Genomic DNA, 10,716 nt, shown 5'->3' with positions numbered 1-10,716 from the left:
TCTCTTTCCCTCTTCCCCTCTCATTCTTCCCCTTCCCTCCCCTTCCTCATTTCTCTTCCCCACTTCTTCTACGTCTTTAACCTCTCTCTCTTGTTTCCTTCATTTCCTCCACCCGTTTCTCTTCTCTTCTCTCTCCCCTGTCATCCTGTTCTTCCCTCCTCCTCCTCCTTCCTACTTCATCTCTCCCCTTTGTAACCCCTCGGAGCCCTTATCCCTCCCTCTCCCTCTCTCTCATCCCCTCCCTTCCTCCTCCTCCTCTCCTTATCCCTCTTCCCCTCATCATCATGGCTCTGTAACCTCTCTAAACCTCCTCTTCTCTTACCCACACCACTTGGCATCCCCTTCAGTTTCCTCTCTCCCCTCCTCCTCCTCCTCCTCCTCCTCCTCCGCCATCTACTCCTACACAGCTTAACATGTCCCTTGGTTTGCTCTCCTTTTTATCTTTCCCTCTACTTCTCTACCCACACAACCTTGATATTTCTTTGTCTTTCTGTCTGTCTTTCCTTTCCTTCTTTCCTTCCTCCACCATTTACTCCTTCCCTCTCTCTACTTGATTCCCACCTTCCCCTTCTTTCTTTTTCTTCCTTCTCTTTCTTTCTTACCTCCATCCACATTATTTAACAAGCAACTTCTTTCCTCACCTGCTTTTTTAATCCCACTCTCTAACATCCTTCTTAGTTTCCTCACTCTCCTCTTTCTTTACTTTTTTTCCTCCACTCCTCAGCCCACATATACTCCTAACATTCCTCCATTCTCTCCACTTTCCTCCTCCGTCCTAACACCTACACATGGACACACAAGGATATATGGAGACTACCAGAGGCCAGACGGACACACAGACAGACAGACGGCCTACACACGGCAGCTCCTGAGATTGTGTTACCAAATGCCCTCCCCATACATTAATACATCTAACCTCCATTTCAAGCTTTCAATAGTGTTCGCCTTAACTACATAGCTATCTGATCAGTTTATTCCACTCATTCACCAGCCTGTTAGTGAGCCTGTTCTTGCCCATTTCCTCTCTGAACTTGCACAAAGGAGGGAATGTTGAAGGTATAAGATGAATATGTGCAAGAAAAGTGGAGTAAGGATAAGAAGAAATTGAAGGTATTAAATCTTCTAAGTTTCCTCTCTCTCTCTCTCTCTCTCTCTCTCTCTCTCTCTCTCTCTCTCTCTCTCTCTCTCTCTCTCTCTCTCTCTCTCTCTCTCTCTCTCTCTCTCTCTCTCTCCTTTTCCCCCCATTTCCGAATATGAAGAAAATAGTTGTTCTTAAATCCTCTTTTAATTTCCCTTCTTTTCTTTTCCTTCCATTTCCGAAGAACATAATAGTGTTTAAATCTTCAATAAGTTTCCTCTCTCTCTCTCTCTCTCTCTCTCTCTCTCTCTCTCTCTCTCTCTCTCTCTCTCTCTCTCTCTCTCTCTCTCTCTCTCTCTCTCTCTCTCTCTCTCTCTCTCTCTCTCTCTCTTCTTACCTCCATTTCTGTACTTACACAACCAGCATATCCCTTCCTCCACCTACTTTCCTCCCTCCTCTCTCTTCCTCCTCCTGCCCCTTCCCTCCACCGAACACCTGCTCCACACACACCTGTCTTACACAAAATCAGGTGAAGCAGCCACACCAACACACGCACTAACACACCTGTAGGAATTTAGGCAATCAGATTCCCAGGTGATTTCTTCCCTTGGGCTACGGGAGATAGGTTGAGAGGAGGAAGAGGAAGAAGAGGAGGAGGAGGAGGAGGTGGAGGGAGGGAAGAGTAAAGGGGATGAGGTAGAAGGTCTGGGCCAAGGAAACAACATAACTAAATATATCTGAGAGAGAGAGAGAGAGAGAGAGAGAGAGAGGGTGAGGAGGGTGAAGAGATGGAGACGAAGGGATGATGAGTGGAGGAGGAAGAGGAGGAAGAGGAGGAGGAGGAGGAGGAGGAGGAGGAGGAGGAGGAGGAGGATTCAATACTTCAATGTCTCTTCAAACTTTGTGTTGAAAAGAGAGAGAGAGAGAGTATTCACGGTCTTAGGTAAACTTTTTCTCTCCCTCCCTTTAAGATATGCAAGATTTTTCCTCCATTCGAAATTCAAGGCAACTCTTTCCTCCTTACTTCCATCTCTTCCCTCTCTTCCTCTTACTCTTCCACTCTTACTTCTCCTCCTTCTTCCTCTTTACCCTTCTCTTTTTTGTCTCCTCTCTTCATTTCTCCCTCTTTTACTTCACTTCCCCCTTCTCTTCTTGTCTCTCTCTCTCTCTCTCTCTCTCTCTCTCTCTCTCTCTCTCTCTCTCTCTCTCTCTCTCTCTCTCTCTCTCTCTCTTACTTCTCCTCCTTCTTCCTCTTTCCCCTTCTCTTCTCCTTGTCATCTGGTTCTTCAGTATTCCTTCATCCTTCTCTTCCTTCTCTAATTCCCTTCTTCTACTTTCCCTTTCTCTCCTTCTCTTCCCTCTCTTAGAAAAAATAAAGGTTCATCGCCTAACGTCTCGATTTTTTTATCTTCCCCAATTCACTTTTTCCTCCTCGTCCTTATGAATATATTTAGTTTTTTTTTCTCTTCTTTCTTTTACATATGCAGATTTTTTTTTTTACTCTTTCAATTAAGCAGATCGTGTTGCATTAAATATTCTCTCTCTCTCTCTCTCTCTCTCTCTCTCTCTCTCTCTCTCTCTCTCTCTCTCTCTCTCTCTCTCTCTCTCTCTCTCGCCTCGTGAATATATATTTGTTTGGCTTTTTTGGTCTGGGATTTGCATTTTCACTTTCAATGGTATCTTTTGTGTGTGTGTGTGTGTGTGTGTGTGTGTGTGTGTGTGTGTGTGTGTGTGTGTGTGTGTTTATTAAGTTTCTGTTGATCCCTTTCGCTCTGATGGGATCTGAGCGATGCTTTAAGAAAAAAAAACTATATACGTGATAAGATTATAGTAAAAAAAATACTATCGCGTTATCAAAAAGACTAAAATGTATGATAAGATTCCAGTAAAAACTTATATCAGGTTATATTACGAATGATTTTTTTTTTTTTTTTTGGTGTGCGTGTTTATGTGTGTGTGTGTGTGTGTGTGTGTGTGTGTGTGTGTGTGTGTGTGTGTGTGTGTGTGTGTGTATGTTGTTACGTTCACCGCAAACTCCTCGTTCTCTTTCTCCTTCTTTCCCAACGCTCTCACTTTCATTCTCTCTTTCTCGGCGTCTCAGGTGTTTGGGTGTTGGTGAACAGGTAATGTATATAGTGTCCGCACTCCTCCCTCTCTACCTGTCTCGTCTCACAATAATAATAATAAAGATAATAGCTAAACCTCGAAATATAAGAAGACTTTTTCATATCCCAAAGTTCTGTTATTGTAGTCACTCCCACCGAACACACACACATACGTACACACTGCTCTACCTCCCTTACATCCCTCGTCCGCCTTCTCCAGTCCCTTCCCCGCAGCACCCACGTCTGTTTCACACTCCATTAGGCTGTGTTCTCCTTCCCACCCCTCCTGAGAACCGCCTTGAGTCCTGAGAAGTGCGAGGTGGCCCATATTCCCAAACATTTCGGGGCTTACATACCCACATTTGGTAAGGCTTTCGTATAGGCTGTGTTAGTGTTTCCAAGGATAGTTTCATAAGCTGAGAAGTGCGAGAAGGTCCGTTTTCTTGAGCATTTCAGGACTCACACACACATTTGGTAAGGCTTTCGTATAGGCTGTGTTAGTGTTTCCAAGGATAGTTTCATAAGCTGAGAAGTGCGAGAAGGTCCGTTTTCTTGAGCATTTCAGGACTCACACACACACATTTGGTAAGGCTTTCATGGAGGCTGTGTTAGTAATTCCATGGGTAGTTTTATGAGCATGGGGATAGTTTGAAGATGCCTCTGCACCATGAATGTGAAAAAACACTCCTGAGAACCCGACTAATCTCTTTTGTGGCCTTTGGGAAGAGTTGTTGTGAGCGCCGAAAGCATCTGAGATTACGGGTCTATATATCTTACTTTACGTCTAAGTCTGATCATTTTTCGTACCTTGACTGGCAGGTGTGTGTAGGTCTCTCTCTCTCTCTCTCTCTCTCTCTCTCTCTCTCTCTCTCTCTCTCTCTCTCTCTCTCTCTCTCTCTCTCAAATCCCTGCTATGTGGGTTAAACAAGTGCGAAAAATTTATATAAAGCTGCAAGGATTTTCTCCCCCTCAGAAGTATCAATTAACCTGCCATTCCTGCCATTCCCTCTCTCTCTCTCTCTCTCTCTCTCTCTCTCTCTCTCTCTCTCTCTCTCTCTCTCTCTCTCTCTCTCTCTCTCTCTCTCTCTCTCTCTCTCTCTCTCTCTCTCTACGGCAATTAGGTGGACGAAAGTACATTCAGTGGAGGCTTTTCTTAACGCATCGCTTGTTCTGGGTTACTTTCTTATATTTTTTTTTCTTTTTTTTTTCTTTTTTTTGCACATCCACCTAACCACCTGTTCTGGTTATCCACTTTCCTTTTCTACGCACCACTTGTTTTGGGTTACAACTTTTTTTTCTTATTTTCTTTGTTTCTCACCACCCGTCTTATTTTTACTTTTTCTATTACACGCCATCTGTTTAGTCATATTATCTATTTTTTTTCCTCTTCCTCACCACCTGTCCTGTTTTAATTAGTTTTTATTTTCTTTATTTTTGTTCCCTCACCGTGACATGTTCTCCTTTACTCTTCTTTATTCTCTCGCGCCAGCTGTTGATTGCTTTACTCTTCCTTTCTTTCTCCCTCATCACCTGTTTTATTTTATTTTATTCTTTATTTTTGTTCCCTCACCGTGACCTGTTCTCATTTACTCTTCTTTATTCTCTCTCTCTCTCTCTCTCTCTCTCTCTCTCTCTCTCTCTCTCTCTCTCTCTCTCTCTCTCTCTCTCTCTCTCTCTCTCTCTCTCTCTCTCTCTCTCTCTCTCTCATTATCCTTCTTCATATTTTTTCCTTTCCCTTATTAACATTTTTCTCTCATTTATTCTTCCCTGTTTACCATTTTCATTTCTTACATTTTTCCATTCTCTTTAATTCATTCTCCTTTTTTCCTTTTATTTTTCTTGCTATTTCGAGCGCGGCGTCCCCTCTAAAACCTCGGGGTCAACTTTCATTATGCAAAACTGTGCGTGTCTTTCTCTTAATCCGATATAAACTTTCCCGCAAAACCCACAGCATTATGCATAGTCAAAATAGGGCACCACCACCACCACCAGCGCAACGTTGCCACCACTACCATAATCAGTACCACACCTTCCTACTGCCACCACCGCCACTGCAACCATCACCTCCTCCATAATCAGTACCCCCCCTCTCCCTTCAACCACCACCATCAGACTACTATACCTCTCATGATCAACTCCACCACTATTACTACTGTCATTACCAAAGTCACCACCACCAACCATCACCACCACCATCAGACTACTACTATTACTACTTCCTTCACCACCTACCCAGAACCTTGACCACCTCCACCACCACCAGTATCACCACCATCACCACCATTTACAGGAGCCTTTCACCGCCTACAGTACAAACCGCAAAATGTCTCTGTCAACGCCCAGCTTCGCGCCCCCACGCACGCACGCCCACACCGCCCGCGTATACGGCCAAGGTTACACACACACACACACAAACACACGCACGGAGTCAGGTGATCTGAATATTAATTAAGAAACATGTCCAAGTTGACAATTAAGGAGTCCCATGTACGTACACACACACACACACACACACACACACACACACACACGTGGGAGAAGAGAGAGAGAGAGAGAGAGAGAGAGAGAGAGACATGAAAATACTTGTCGCCGCCCTCTCTCTCTCTCTCTCTCTCTCTCTCTCTCTCTCTCTCTCTCTCTCTCTCTCTCTCTCTCTCTCTCTCTCTCTCTCTCTCATGAATTAAATTAAATGTCCATCACTGCGGCAAAGGAAAGGAAAGGAAAGGAAAGGGAAGGAAATGGAAAGAAAGGGAAGGGAAGGAAGGGTTGCAGGTAAACAAGGAAGCGAAAGGAGGAAGAGGAATAGGAAGTGATGAAAAGGGGGGAATATGTAAATGGATGAGGGTGGAAGGTACTGTGGAAAGATGGAAGGGAAGGGAGAGAGATGAAGCGAAAGGTGGAGAGAACATGGAGGTTAGCAAACGAGAATGTGGATAAAGGGGAAGGGAGAGAAGGGATGAAAGAGGAGGATGTAAAGGAGGTGAGAATTGGAAGTGCTTTGAAATGGTGAAAGAGGAATGAGAGAGAATGGATGAGAGGAAATGGATGAAAAAGGAAATAAAGAAGAACATGTAGATGAAGGGGGAGACATGAAGAGGAGACATGATAGGAAAGAAGTGATACATTGATGAACAAAAAGAAGAAAGGAAAAAATAAATGAATAAATGAAGGAGGAAGGAAGGAAACAAACAAGCAGGTTGAGAAAAAAAGAAAATATAGGAATGAATTAAGGAAGAGAGGAAAGAGGAAAGACTGAATGAGGGAAAGAAAATGAAAGAAAAAATGACGAGTAAAGAAAAAGAAACGGCCTGGAAAGAAAAAATAAAGGAAACAATAAGGTTGGGAAAAAATAAATAATAGGAATGAATTAAGGAAGAAAGGAAATAGGAAAGACTGAATGGGGGAAAGAAAATTAAAGAAAAAATGACGAGTAAAGAAAGAAAAGGCCTGGAAAATAAAAGAAGGAAAGAAAGTAAGAAAATAGGAAAAATGATCAGGCAGAGTGAGAGGGACAAACATACTCAAGGGGTCATGTTAAAGATCTCAGAAGGGGGGGAGGGGGAGGAAGGGCAAGGGGGGGGTAGGGGAGAGGCAGGGTCAGGAGCCACACCAAATAGAGGCCGCGGTGCCCCTGTGGCCGTGGGTGTGGGCACTGGCACCCCCGCCCCGCTCCTTCCCGGGCCAGCCACTACATCAACGCCTCGTGAGGGGATACATTCTTCCCTGGGAGGAGGAAGAGGCGGAGGAGGAGGAGGGTAGTGATGATGAGAAGGAGCAGAAGGGGTATGAAGGGGAGGAGGAGAAGGAGGGGAAAGAGGACAAGAAAGAAGAGCAAAACGAACATGAGGTGGAGAAAGGAAAAGAAGAAAAGGAACAGGATGATGAAGATGAAGAGGAGCAGAATGAAGAGGAGGAGGAGGAGGAGGAGGAGAGCGCCGCGGGTAGTGACAGACAGACTGCGGCACCCCCACTGCTTGGCCCTCTGAATGGTGCCTTCACCCGCGGGCAGACACCCTCCACCCCGCCCTGGCACTCCTGTCCCCCCCTTAGCAGTGCCTGGCCATGGAGTGCCACACCGCGCCGATACTCAGCGATCAGTGGGCGGCGCGCGACATTCTCATCCCAGCGAATACATCAGTGTCGGGGTGAAGGGAGGAACGGGTCGGTGTGCATGTGTGTGTGTGCGTGTAGGCGTATGTCACAACCCGACACCTGCAGCCACCATTAGCCACCCCCGGGCACGCTGACGTCACGCCCACACCGCAGGCACCCTCACTGGCCCAATGGCACGACGTCACACCGAAGCTCGAGCCCCATTGGTTGCCTCGGGTCGACGTCACGGGTCTTGGCTCGGTGTTCTCAGACGCTCCCGCCTCTCACGTCCACTAATTCCAAAGGCCAAAAAAATCAGTCGGGTTCACATCAGTAGTTTTTTTTAGGTCCTCGGTACAGAGGAAGGGTCGAACTACCACCAGGGTCATAAAAGTACCCCTGGATATGCCTGCAACTCCTACGAAAACCGTGTCAAATATGTGAGCTTGGGCGCCGAACGGTTGAAGAATATGACCCTTGGTGCTTTCCATTGGCTGTGCGCGGTGACGTCAGGGCTCCGGGCATCACCTGCTGGCATGGCGGTGACGTAGCGGGGCGGGGCCGTCTTAGCGGTGGCCTTATATGGCGCGAATACTAGGAGCGCGGAGCATGGCGGGCGCGGGGCGTATTAGGGCAGACAGTGACCCCTTCGCGTACTCTCTATGCCCGGGCGGTGACGCAACACCTCCCTCGGCAAGGCCATGAAGGCGCTGGCCCTGGACACGCCACTGTCATGGTCGGGCGCACGTCCCCCGCGACCCACTGCCGCCACCCACGCCCTCCAGTGTCTTGCCCAGCCCCTTCAGATCCCCCCTCATCCCCAGCACATTCCCCTCTGTACCGTACTGTCTTCCCCGTGTCTCCTACTGTCCTGTCACCTCCCCACCACCCACTGAATCATTCTCACCCTTTCAGATCCTTCCTCATTCCTATAGCATCCTTTTATGTGCCGTGTAATCTTCCCCATGCCTCCTACTGTCACCTCATCACGTTACCCAGCTCTTCAGAAGCCCCGTACTGACCATCACACCTTCCTCTATACCAGAGGTCGGCAACCCATAATTCGAGAAGCTGTTTCTTCAAACTTGGCAGAAAAGCAGTGCTGCTGGAGCCGCAGTGCAAATTATGAATGGAAATTACGAAACATTAAAATTTTCCACCTCCATATAGGCGTTATACACTATAACCACAGACAAGATAATCATATACACTATAATAAAAAAAAAAATAATAATAATAAAAGTAGAAGTAGTAAAAACAACAACAATAATAATAATAATAATAATAATAATAATAATAATAATAATAATAATAATAATAATAATAATAAAAATAATAATAATAATCATAATAATAATAGCAAATATAATTGCAACTGTCATAAAATAAACTATTATATTTATGAAGTCACTCCCTTAACTTAATATGATGTCAGTAACCTATTGTCAATCTTTTAAAGTTTGTTACCACGACTGAACAAATATTACATACTTTTAAACATGCTAAATGTACTTAAATATATCTGGTCACCATATGGTGGGTTTAAACTTTAAAGTGACTTCTGCTCCTGAGTTTCTTTGTAGAGCTGCTTAATGTATGCACCGTATTATGCTCTCATTTTTCTACGATAATTTGGACTTTTAAGTAGGTGGCAGGAGCCGCACAGGTCTCTTGAAAGAGCCGCATGCGGCTCCGAAGCCTCAGGTTGCCGACAGCTGCTCTATACCCTATTATCCTCCCCATCCTTTCTACTGTTGCTCCTCCTCGTCCTGAGTCTTCCCCTGTCCCACAGATGACCCATACTCTCCATCACTTGCTCTTTTGTACCGTACTACCTTCCCCATCATTCTTATTGTCACATCCCCTTTTACAGCCCTTCAGGTGTACCTATCATCCTCTGTACTGTATTATCTTCCATATCATACCTACTGTCACCTCCCTTCTTCCCGTCCCTTCAGCTTCATATCACAGCCACATCCTTCCTGTCACACAATATACCCACTCACGACAACCTCCACACGTCCCCACTACCTCACTTTCTAATTCCCATCCCCTCACATGCCTCTTTCCCCCTCATTATAATTGTTAGCCCCCTACACGTCTCTCTCTCCCTCATTATAGCATTCCTTCCACCCCTCACGCATGTCTTGCAATCCTCTATCTTATCGTTGGTCATTTCATGCGTTCTTCAGTCCTCTGGTATCCTTTTATTCCTTATTAACCCGAAGTCCCTTACCACAGTCCCTTTATCTTATCCTCAGTATCAAAAATCCCTTCCCCTCATAACGTAGCGCTACTCGATTCCACAGTTTGTCCATTCATCCTCTGACTCACTTCAATATATATCAATAGCTGGTCATCATTACACAAGACCAGTAATAACAAAACACATATAAATAAACTACCACGGTACAAATACGAAGAACAAGAAGAAAACGAAAAACAAGAATATAAGGAATTAGAAGAAGAAGAAGAAGAAGAAGAAGAGGAAGAAGAGGAAGTAGATGAGGAAGCCGGTTAGAGCAAGACAAGTTGTAGAAGAAGAAGAAGAAGAAGAAGAAGAAGAGGATGAAGAAGAAGCAGAAGCCGGGTGGAGCAGGACTAGTTGAAAATAATAACAGCGGGACTCAAAACTTTCCCAGAATGTCCGAAGTTAACAAGACCGGGAAGCGGATACACACACACACACACACACACACACACACACACACACAGACACACACGTCACTTCCTCGGAATGAGAACACAACATTCCATCGCCGCAACTGACAATAACAATGACAATAAAAAGGAAACAAGGAAAACAAAAGCTGAACATGAGCTCACTGGCGTGGGTTGACTGCTTGACTTACTCCATCACGCCCTCTCTCTCTCTCTCTCTCTCTCTCTCTCTCTCTCTCTCTCTCTCTCTCTCTCTCTCTCTCTCTCTCTCTCTCTCTCTCTCTCTCTCTCTCTGCATACCTTTCCACGAACTCTATCATGAACGTGTGTGTGTGTGTGTGTGTGTGTGTGTGTGTGTGTGTGTGTGTGTGTGTCGGTCAGCCTCAAAAGGTATACGTACATTCAATACAGGTGATATTTTTGGAACTCATTCACTCTATGCATTACTTTTAAAGACCATATTTCTTAACATTCGTTCCAGGGATATATCATTAAGTTTTATATTCAGATATGCATAAGCAATTCAATTAACAAAGTACCCCACCCCTCACTCTCTCGCTCTCTCTCTCATAAATATATATCAGTCTATCTATGTATTTACCTATTATTCTATCTCCTTTACTTCTTGCTATCTGTCTATCTATATATAAATCACTATCTATCAATTTGTCCATCTATCTGACTAACTTAACTATATCAGTCTCTGTGTAGCCTATTCATATATTATTCTATTTTTTTCTTCCTAACTGTCTATCTATATATCTATCCCTATCTACTAAT

At 44.8% G+C, this 10,716-nt stretch overlaps 1 long non-coding RNA gene across 1 annotated transcript; it reads left to right on the top strand.

The window, feature by feature from the left end:
- Positions 1-2,016: 2,016 nt before the first annotated feature.
- On the top strand, positions 2,017-4,272 carry LOC126990945 (uncharacterized). Its single transcript, XR_007744948.1, has 2 exons — positions 2,017-3,616; positions 3,726-4,272. It is a non-coding gene; the product is annotated as an uncharacterized LOC126990945 (long non-coding RNA).
- Positions 4,273-10,716: the final 6,444 nt, after the last annotated feature.

This window comes from Eriocheir sinensis, unplaced genomic scaffold (genome assembly GCF_024679095.1).
Source record: "Eriocheir sinensis breed Jianghai 21 unplaced genomic scaffold, ASM2467909v1 Scaffold227, whole genome shotgun sequence".
Lineage (NCBI taxonomy): Eukaryota > Metazoa > Arthropoda > Malacostraca > Decapoda > Varunidae > Eriocheir > Eriocheir sinensis.
Note: the sequence above shows the minus strand (reverse complement) of the source record. Positions and strands in the feature narration are given on the sequence as shown.